This window comes from Acomys minous (assembly GCF_964271855.1).
Source record: "Acomys minous genome assembly, chromosome: 6".
Classification (NCBI taxonomy): domain Eukaryota; kingdom Metazoa; phylum Chordata; class Mammalia; order Rodentia; family Muridae; genus Acomys; species Acomys minous.
Genome location: NC_140487.1, coordinates 79,928,239 through 79,939,378, shown reverse-complemented (window position 1 = coordinate 79,939,378; position 11,140 = coordinate 79,928,239). Strand labels below are relative to the sequence as shown.

The window sequence follows — 11,140 nt, the reverse complement described above, 5'->3', positions numbered from 1 at the left end:
CACCTCCTTGAGTGCTGGGATTAAAGGCGTGTGCCACCACGCCCAGCTGGGCTGGCATTCTTACCTGAATTGGCAATTGAGACAAATATTCCCACAGCCAAGCCCACATACCCACAAATAAAAGTAAAATAAAATTTAAAAACATCAGATTAAATAAGTCACCTTTTGTGGGAGTACCTGTCCCACAGAGATTGGCTACCTGACTCCATGTGGAGAGTGTGTAGTGGGCCCAGCCAGACTTCACAGCGAGGTCTTCTTTTGTGGATCTCTACACATTTTCTCTTGGCCTGTCCATGGCAGCCATCCAAAAGCAGGCTTGCTTGGGGAGGTGATGTCCAAGCCACAACCGTGCCTGGTTAGAACCATGTCACATAGGACCAAGGGTAGGTGATAGCAGTGTATTGGGAGTAGGTATTAGTCCTTTGTACACCTGGAGCAGGAGTTAATCTATGCAACACGGTGCGGAATGACAAATCTCTATTCAGTCAAAGTTCTCAGAAGGGGACTTGATTTGACAGGAATATGGGGCTTAATGGACCCATCGGAGACAGCTGTTCGACAAGGTTGTTCTAAGGAGCAAAATTAATAACCAAGAAAATGTTTGGCCAACCATAAACCCTATGTAAAATACTAGCATTTCACAAAAGTCACCTGATTTACCATGAAGTCAATGCTCACTAAGTAGCTTTTTGGCTATGTGCCCTTAGGAAAGGGAACTTTTGGGTTGTGTGTATGGAGATTTTAAATGAGAGGCCCAGTTCCCATAACTAGGGGGTTGGATGTAAAAAAAACAAAAACAAAACAGTACGGGTGTGTGTGTGTGTGTGTGTGTGTGTGTGTGTGTGTGTGTGTGTGTCTGTGTGTGTGTATGAATGTGTGACTCTATGACTGTGTGTATGAATGTGTGAATATGTGTGTGTGCGTGTGTATGAATTGTGAGCATGTGTATGAATGTGTGTGCGTGCATGTGTGAGTATGTGTGTATGAATGTGTGCCTGTACATATGAATTGTGAGTGTATGTGTGAATATGTGACTGTGTGATATGTGTATGAGTGTGTGAGTGTATGAGTGTGTGACTCTGTGTGTGTGTGTGTGTGTGTGTGTGTGTGTGTGTGTGTGTGTGTGTATGCGCAATCTCCCTCATTCCCTGGTTACTGTGAAATTTCTGTTGGAAAGCCAGACTTAAACCATGACCTCTGTTTTGTCAAGGGTTACAAATAGCTGCCAACAGGAACAGTCAGTCACCAGGCATAGCCAGGGTTCTAGGCTGTGATACAGCCAGAAACAAACACCAAGTAAGAACAGCTTACATGTTGCCACCTTGGTCCTCAGACCCCGCATTTGAGACACACAGAGGTACACCTTGCCTTTGAATCTTACGTTTTTCCCCCCCTTCTCTGGTCAGTTTTGTTGTTGTTTTAGGTTTCTTTACTTTGTTCTATGTGCCTTCATGTATGTATGTGTACCACACACATGCCGGGAGCCTGCAGAGGTCAGAAGAGAGTGGTGGAACTCTTGCGAGCTCCAACTGTTTGCTAAAGATGTCTAGTGCCTGAGAAGAGAGAAGTCACGAGCAGATTTTCCCCCAGAGGCTTTGGGAGGAACGGCTCTGTACACACTTGGGTTTCTACCCTTTGAAGCCCATTCTAACCTTCTGACCTCCAGAACTGCAGTAATATATATTTATATTATAAAACATCATAATATAATAAACATTATAAACATACAGGGGTACCAAGGGGGCGGTAATGTGGTAAACTATAAGATGGAGTCTCCAGCCTCAACCATAGGAACAAGAGGAAGACACGAAAGGAAGCCTGGCTCACATGAGTACCCAGTAACAACCTGCCAGGACCACAGCCTTGCCCAAAGCCACCGCAGAAAACAGTCCTGCAAGGGCATCCAGCCAGCAACTGCTTCTCCAACTTGAGCCTGAGGGGACTGGTGCCGCCCTTGTTGTGCACAGCTGTAGCCAAAGCTAACCAATCGATTCAAAGCAGTTGGTGGAAACCTCCTCCTCTGCTCCCAGCAGTGCCCTCTGGCCTCAGCCTCTTTCATCAGGCACACATCCCACTGCAGGTCCACGCTCCCACTGCAGGACTCTGCCCACTTGAATAGTAAATGCTGGAGAATCTCTCTGTTTTCTGTTCAGGTTCTGAGTATCAGAAGCAGCATCTAGAATTTAATACAGAGGCTAAGCACAGAGGAAGGAAGGGAAGGAAGAGGAGGAGGAAGAGGAGGAGGAGGAGGAGAGAGTGGGCGGGGGAGAAGAGAAGCAAATGGAAGAGAAACGAAGCAAAGTAAAGCGAAGAGAAGAGACACAAGGAGGAAAATGCCCCTGTTGGAGAAGCTGAATCAGTGTCCAAAGAGACCATCGTTCCTTGTCATTGTGGACAAGGTAGTTGACAGGTTAGGTTGATGCCTATAACCCCAGCACCTGAGAGGTAAAAGAAGGATTGCAAATTGAAGGTCAGCCTGGGCTCCAAAAATAAAGTAAGAAAGTGAATGAGGAAGAGAGAGAGAGAGAGAAATGAGAGAAAAGAGAGTTGCCAGTAAGGTCAGAATTAGAAAATAGCCTCTAATCTCCAGAATAGTGAATGGGTCCAGTTAGTTCGAGAGAATTATAGGATATGGGTGTGGGACTCTCTCTTCAAGACTTATACAGAATAACATAGATCGCTATCTGCAAACAAGGCCAGTCAGTTTCTTGACCCAGAGTCATTGCGAGGATTAGAAAGCACTTGCCACGCATCTCACACACAGCCTGACATATTAGCATCAAGAGCAAACAGCATCCACTCAGCTTAAAACAAGCAGCTAAGCCAGCAGCTAAGAATGAGTTCTGCTCTTCCACAGGACCCCAGTTCAGTTCCCAGCATCTACACTGGGTGGCTCATAGCTTCTAACTCCAGCTCCAGGGCAAACTGACTGACGCCTCTGACCTTGCACAGGCACCTGCCCCTCTCATCACATACCCATGCATAAACACAGACACACAATTAAAAGCAAGAACAAAACAAGGGCATTGCAAATGGGACATCTAGATCCTATTCCCTCACCCAAGGCTCAGGGGCCATCATGGAAGAGTGGTGGAAAAATTCTAAGAGCCAGAGGTCAGGGAGGACCAGAGAGAAACAGTTTCTTCTCAGCACTGCAGAACCACCCGTGCATGCACTCACAGCAGCGGTGGCCCCCTGCAGAAGACATACACAGGGTCAGGCCAGTCAACACTCAGCGTGGAGGGGAGTGACTCACGAGCCCCCACCCCCCCTCGGCTAAGCATCCCGGCAGTTGCTGGCTTCCAGAGAAGTAACTGCTATCTTTGAGCTGGCTTCCAGAGAAGTGACTGCTGTCTTTAAGGCCCATCATACTCCAGGGGATGGCCCCACATACACAACCACATGGGAAAGAGTGGACTATACAAATAAAAAGAAGCCAGAGAGTCGGGAGGGGAGGGAATGGGGGTGGATCTAGGAAGAGTTAGGGGGGAAAGTGTGGATGGTAGTGAATATAATCAAAATGCACTTGTGAAATTCGCAAAAAAATTAATAAAATATTATATTAAAAATGACAAAACAAGCCAGGAAAGGTGGTGCATATCCCAGCACTCGGAAGGCAGAGACAGAGAGATCAGTGAGAGTTCAAGGTCAGTCAGGTCAACATATCAAGTACCAGACTAGCCAGGGCTAATCTGAGATCTTTTGTTTTGTTTTGTTTTTCGAGACAGGACTTCTCTGTGTAGCCTTGGCTGTCCTGGCCTCGAACTCACAGCAATCCATCTACCTCTGCCTCCTGAATGCTGAGATTATAGGCATGCGCCACCACGCCCACCTACACAGTGAGATCTTGCCTTAAAAATTATAATAATAGAACAAGTATTGAGGGTCCTCTGTTTTCCACATTGCCTCCATCATATATAGAGGCTATGGTGAATGAGGACAAAATTAGAGAAAACCAGCCCTAAATGGCGAAAGACATCATCATCATCATCATCATCATCATCATCATCATCATCATCATCAATATGTCTTGAGAGATGGGGCATTTTGACATTAAGCTATTTGGGCATTTTCAGCATCAACCCAACACAAACTGAGAGATTTGTTAAAGTATTGAGAATTTCCAAATAGCTCTGAAAGACCCCTTACCCAAGCTTGGGCCTTCTGAGCACAGTGCACACCTGCATAGGCTATGCATGCAGCCAGCCAGGTAAGAAGTAGATTCTGCCCTACATGCAGCACACATCTCTACTCTGAGGGCTGAGATAGGAGGGAGGGAGGGAGGGAAGAAGGGAGGGACAGACAGATGGATGGAGAGAAATGAGGTATAAGGGAACACTGTGATAAGCCAGTCAAAAAAGTGGTCAGCCACTTACTACAAGGGAGTGAGGGTGCTCAGCTCTGACTGAAAAGTGAAAATTTACATGGAATGATCTCTAGAAATATTTCCAGTTCCAAGACTCAGTAATTCTATCAATTATTTTAAGGGAAGAATTTTGAGTCCTTAAGCTTTTCCAAAAATAAAATTAGTGGATTTTTAAAAAAAGAAATATAGAGTTCACACACAGAAACATACAGACACCTGCCTCCTTCTTGATAATCATGTTTTTGGTAGATAATACTTTAAAATTTTTAATTACATTTTATTTATTTGTGTGTGAGGGGATTGTTTGTGCCTGTCTCTGTGTGTGTGTGCCTGTGTGTGTGTGCACCTGTGATTGTGTGTATGGGCCTGTGTATCTGTGTGTGCCTGTGTCTGTGTATGTGTGTGTGTGTGTGTGCGCGCGCGCGCCTACGTATGAGTGTGTGTGCACGCATGCGCATGTGTGCGTGCGTGCATGTGCCAAAGCACACATATGGAAGCCAGAGAAGAGCTTGCAAGGTCCGTTCAGCCCTCTCACTCTGTGGGTCCCCAGGACCAAATTCAAGTTGTCAGCCTTGATAGCAGGAGCTACCCACTGAGATGACTCAGCAGTCCAGCATTTGATATATTTATGTAGCTTCTCTCTCTTCTAAAACTTCATTTATTTCTTTTTATGTATATGGATGTTTTGCCTGCATGTATGTCTGTGCATCACATGCATGCAGTGCCTGAGTAAGCCAGAAAAGGGTGTCAGATCCCTTGGGACTGGAGTTAACAAAAAGTGAGCCATCAGGTTGGTGATGGGACTCAAACCCACTGCCTCTGGAAGAGCAACCACTGCTCTAAATCTTCCAGCATCTCTAGCCCAGCATAGTTTGTTTCTTTCCCTTATATCTGTCTGTCTGTCTGTCTGTCTGCCTGCCTGCTTCCTTATCTATCTATCTGTCTGTCTGTCTGTCTGTCTGTCTATCTATCTACCTATTTAGAGGCAGTCTCACTATGACACCCTGGCTGGCCTAGAACTCACAAAGATCCACCGGCCTAATAGCTTCTTTCTTAATCTCTCTCTCTCTCTCTCCTTTTTTCTTTTCTTTTACTAATTATTTAGGTTAGCACACAAAATAATGGGTTTTATTATGAAATTAGTCTAATTTAAAAAATAATTATTTATCGTGTGTGTGTGTGTGTGTGTGTGTGTGTGTGTGTGTGTGTGTGTGTTTGCACATGTGCTATGGGATACATGTAGAGGTCAGAGGGCAGCTTACAGGAATTGATTCTTTCCTTCTACCACATGAGTCCTGGGAATTGATCTCAGCTGGTCTGGCTTGGCAACAAACCATCCTTACTTCCTGAGCTTTCTTGTCAGCCCTACTGCGACATTTTCATTCTTTTCTCAATCATTAAGCATATGCATTTAGTCTTTATGACTATCGTAATAGTGCTATGACTATTGTATTGCTTAAGAACACTTTCTAATGTTTGTGGGTTTTCATGACTACCTAACATTCCATTGAGTGGACATAGTGCAATTTATTACTCCCCAGGCACTTGGTGACTCAGTTCTTCCCAGTGTTTTGTTATTTCAAAGTGCAGTGTCCTAGATTTTATTTTCATCCACAGCAGCTCCGTTTTGTTCTTTAAAAGTACTGTTTGAAAAAAAAAATTAGAGCTCACTTGGTCACAAATTCCAAAGCTCACTGGAGTTGCTGGGGGAGGGAGATTCTGTTGATAAGTTATGACAGCCAAGTCATGGGGGACCCAGAAAGACGCCACCTCAGTTCCCTCCCTGGTCTGGCTTTCCCCGACTGGCGACTGCCGGTCTCTGTTCACTCCCAGTATCTTCTCCCTCACAATTTTGGCGGCAGAGAGGCTCTGACCTGAGTCGGGAGGCAGTGCTGGCTGACAGAGCTTCTGAATCTTCGGCATCAGGTTTCTGACAAGGGTTGCACCCCTGCCCTTCTGACCTGGGATCTTCTGTTCAACAGGGATGCAGGGATGCTCAACATCTGCTGTCTTCTGCTCCACATGGCCAGAACACTAAGACATGGCTCCTCTGAACTGCTGCCTGCTGCTCTGAGGAGTGAGTCCAACACCCAGACCTACTGAATCTAAGCACATGCAAAGTTCCTTGCATGTGTTAGATTGTAGGGATTCATTTTTACTTTTGTTGTGGACACACACAGACACACAGACACACACACAGACACACAGACACACACACACACACACACACACGCTTTACTAATTTCTTATCTACTATTATATAAACATCACCCCTGGCCATCTGCAGAATTTTTTAGCCTTCGAAGTTGTAGGGCTTTAAAAAAAAAAAAAGAATTCATTATTTATACAGTATTTGGCCTGCATGTGAGCCAGTAGGCCAGAAGAGGGCACCAGATTTCATTATAGATGGTTATGAGCCACCATATGGTTGCTGGGAATTGAACTCAGGACCTTTGGAAGAACAGCTACTGCTCTTAACCTCTGCACCATCTCTCCAGCCCCTAGTTCTTGTCTCTTAAGTACCATTTTCATGACTCTTTTAGACACAGCTCTTGAGTCCATTGTTTGGAGAAATAGACAGGAACTACTTCCCCACAAAAGGAACATGATGGTTGGGTACTCCAAGTATCTCATTATTTTTCTGTCTTGTAAATTGAGTACATCTGTGTGTTGCTGCCCACAGAGGCCAGAAGAGGGCATTGGATCCCTGGGAGCTGGGCTTATATAGATAATTGTCAGCCACCTGGTCTGGGTGATGGACGCTGAACTCTCTGCAGGAGCAGCAAGCACTTTTAATGACTGAGCCATCTCACCGGTCCATCCTCTAGCATTAAAAGTTTTAGTTGCACAGAACACTGGTGTGCATTATTTTATGTGTCCTTGTGCTGCCACCGGCCTTTTGCTCGCTTGGTGGCTGTTGTTCTGTGCCGACCAGACCAAGCTCTCATACATGGCAGTGTATGCTGTATCACTGAGCTACATCTCATAGGATTGAAGTGTGGGGCATCTGGCCTGCTCAGCATCTCCCACCTTACGGAGAGTGCACTCTGGGTGAAGCCTTCTCATCCCAAGGATGCTCCTCTACTATGACATCTCAGAGATGTATTATGCAATCAGGCTCCCTGGTTTGGAGCGCCCATTTCATACTCTCTCAGGTTATAGAACGGGGAAGGGGGAGTCCAAATCTGGAGTTTGTGCCTGGGCTGTATAGGCACAGGCCTACAAGAAGTCTGATGCCTCGTCCAGTTTGCTAACTCCCACCTCAACACATATGGTTTACAATAATAGCATAATGTTGCACAATGTGGTGATTTTTGTAAATACCAGCATGGAGAAATGAGCTAATGACCCCTTAACTTTTACTGTAACAGTCCTAAAATATTTTCTGGTATTACTAAGGCAATTTTTAAAAACCATTAAGAGGAAATGTGTGCATTTTTGGTGGTGTTTCATGGCTTGTGCAGAGAAATATACCGTACCTAATCGCCTTAATTACTTTTTTTAAAAGTGAAAAATACATTTGCCAAAGACTTCAGTTTTAATAAAAATCACAGGAAGAAAGCTTTCCTGGGCTCGAGCTGCCCCTACACACCTTCCTAGCAGCTAGAATAGTGTTTGCTATCAGGCAATCTTTCCATTAAATTAATGACTACTCTTTTGGATTAGGCACTCACCTTCCATTTGGCAGTCAGAGCCATTTCCTGTCACTTATCTGAAAAGAAAACTACTCAAGCTAACCGAAGACATTCTTATGATGGCCTTTTATGTCTTTCCTGACCACTCTTTTTGTATAAGATTCAGACAGTATGCTTGTGCTCTTCCATGTTGAGTTGTGTGTTTTCTCTTTGCACTTCAACCTGACCCCAGTCCAGAGGTGCTACCCTGGTGCCTCCCCATCTGTGCTACCCTGAGGCCACTGTCCCCACTTCCTGACCTCAGTCCACCCATGCCAGTCCATTCCCTCAGTTCTGCTATGCCGGTTAAGTTGTTTCCCTGAACGATGCACGTCTGTTGTATTCAACCAGCATCCATCATTACCCATGAGGCACTCCATGCTTTTTCTCTGTGTGCAGACATTTTTTAACCTTCATTACAAACAATATCCGATGTATTTTTTCTAAGGCTTTCCTGGCAGTGTAAAATCCACAGCAATTACTTTCTTCCTTCTTTGAGTTTATATGGATTATAAATTACCACTATGATTTTGCTAAGTACATATTAAGTGCCAGGTCCATGTTATTTTTTTTTTAAATTTTATTATCATCATTATTATTTTATGTGTATGGGTGTTTGGCCTGCAGGTATATTTGTGCATCACATTCATGCCTGGTACTTGACGAGGCCGGAATGGGTTGCCTGATCCCTTGGAACCAGAGTTACAAAGGGTTGTGAGCTACCATGTGGGTGCTGGAAGTTGAACCTCGGTCTTCTAGAAGAGTAGCCACTGATCCATTTCTCCCACTCCCAAGACCATTGTTTTTACTCTCTGTAACAACCAAAGTAATTAATATCATTTTCTACTTTTTATGTTTTGAGTGTTTTGTTTTCTTTGAGACAAGGTCTCATGTAGCCTAGGCTAGCCTTAAACTCACTGTGTAGCTGAGACTGACCTTAACAACTATCTCTCTGCCTCCACTGGCTAAATTGTCAGAAAAGGGGAGGGGAGCACCACCACTCCTGGCTCATCTGCCTTTTACAAAAGGGGCAACTGGGTTCAGGAAGTTTAGCAAAGTTGTCCCAGGGCACATCCACTAAGGCTTAGAGGTTCTGAACCTGTGGGTCAAGACGCAAACCTCCATTTCCAGGCATATTTAGATTACAATTCATAACAGTAGCAAAATTACAGTTATAAGATAGCAATGAAAGTAATTTTATGGTGGAGGGGCAGCACAGCATGAGGAACTGTACTAAAGGGTCACAGCATCAGGAAGGCTGGGACCACTTTAGTATACTGTCATGCTCAGCACTGAGCTACAGGGCTGCTTGATCCTGAACTGCATCTACCTATATCTGTTATGTCTTCCAACTGTTCTGCTTGTCAAGAACATCAATTGTTTTTGAAATCAGGGATAATAAAATTTACTAAGCTCTCTCCGTCTTCTCTACCCCGGGAGCAGCTGTCCTGCCTTGACCCCTCACCCCTGAAAATGTATGCCTGCTCCAAGTTCGTCTCCACCCGCTCCTTGGTCAGGAGCACCTCCCAGCTGCTGAGCCGTCCACTCTCTGCAGTGGAGTTGAAGCGACCACATGTGCCAGCAGATGAGGGCCCCGTAGCTTGGCAGTCCAGCGGCCTCTGACCTCGCTCATCTCTAGCGGGCAGCTTCCAGACCAGCACCATTTCAAGGGTTCATTGGGGCTGGAGCTGCTACAGTTGGGGTGGCTGGCTCTGGGGCGGGGATTGGGACTGTTTTTGGGAGCCACATCATTGGCTATGCCAAGAGCCCTTCCCTGAAGCTGCAGCTCTTCTCCTACGCGATTCTGGGTTTTGCCCTCTCAGAGGCCATGGGGCTCTTTTGCCTAATGGTGGCCTTTCTCATCCTCTTCGCCATGTGACCCAGCTGTCTCCACTGTCTCTGCTCCCACCTCCCCCAGTTCTTTTGTGTCCCGGCTGCCCTGGATGCTCCTTTTCCTGTACCTCCCCAGGAAGTCTTCGGGAAGTGCTTGGCTCAGAGTTTGACAGAGAGAAGACAAATAAATACTGTATTAATAAGAAAAAATAAAATAAAATAAAATAAAATTTACTTCAGTGTTTTCATGTACATATATTGATTATATATAGCAATGAGTTTCATTATGACATTTTATTAATATACATAATGTGTTTTGATCATATTCACTTTTTATTTCTGTTACTCTCTCAAAACTTGATTTTTAAAATTGGGTATTTTTTTTCTTTTTCAGTTTATAATTTAATCACAATATCTCTCCTTTTCCTTCCTTCCCTCCCCACTCTGCTTTAAATTCATGGCCTCTTTCTTACTGTTCTTGCATATATATATATATATATATATATATATATATATATATATATATATATATAGCCTTTGGAGTCCATATAACAATCCTTGTATGCATGTTTTCAGGGCTGACGATGTGGCACTGAACAGCCAGTTGGTGTGCTCCCTGGGGAGGACCACCCTTCCTGCTTCCAGATTTCCTCAGTTGCCTATAGTTCTGTAAGTAGGGTTGAGGCCTCGTGGGGTTTCCCCTCCAGCTTGGCACCTCCATTGGTGTCGCCCTTGTTCTGCTCCTGTGTGGAGGTTGTGTTGATGAGACTTTCTGAGTTGTTGGATAAACAATTTCAACAGATATGCTGCCAAAGCAAATTGACAACTATGTACAGGAAAAGGTGTTCAGTTTCGTTGTTCATTAGATAAGTTGATTTAAAAAAAAACTACAAGGAGTTTGCATTACAAATTCATGGAATGGTTCAATTAAAAGAAGATCGATGTTTGCTAAGGACAGGTGAGTTCTGTTTTTTTTTTTATGGCAGGAGGGGAGGCGGAGGAAGGCTTCCTCAAGCCTCTTCCTTTTCTTTTGCCTTGTACTTATTCTGTGCAGGAGAGCACTGGGCGTGAGTGGGTGGATGTGACTGTACCACAGCGCATATGTAGAGGTGAGAGGCCATCTTCCAAGACCTCTTCATCATATAGGTCCCAGGGAGTGTCTTTCTTCCACTTCTTCATCTTTGTTTATGTGTACTGTAAGAGAGAGGGGGGGCGGAATTCAGGTGTGCCTCCACAGAAAAGGAAGACTTCGTGTGTCCTGTTCTAT

At 44.7% G+C, this 11,140-nt stretch overlaps 1 pseudogene across 1 annotated transcript; it reads left to right on the top strand.

Annotated features, from left to right (window-relative positions):
• The first annotated feature begins 9,432 nt into the window (after positions 1 to 9,432).
• LOC311599346 (ATP synthase F(0) complex subunit C2, mitochondrial-like) lies at positions 9,433 to 10,096 on the top strand (annotated as a pseudogene). Its single transcript has one exon. The product of its transcript is annotated as an ATP synthase F(0) complex subunit C2, mitochondrial-like (transcript).
• Positions 10,097 to 11,140: the final 1,044 nt, after the last annotated feature.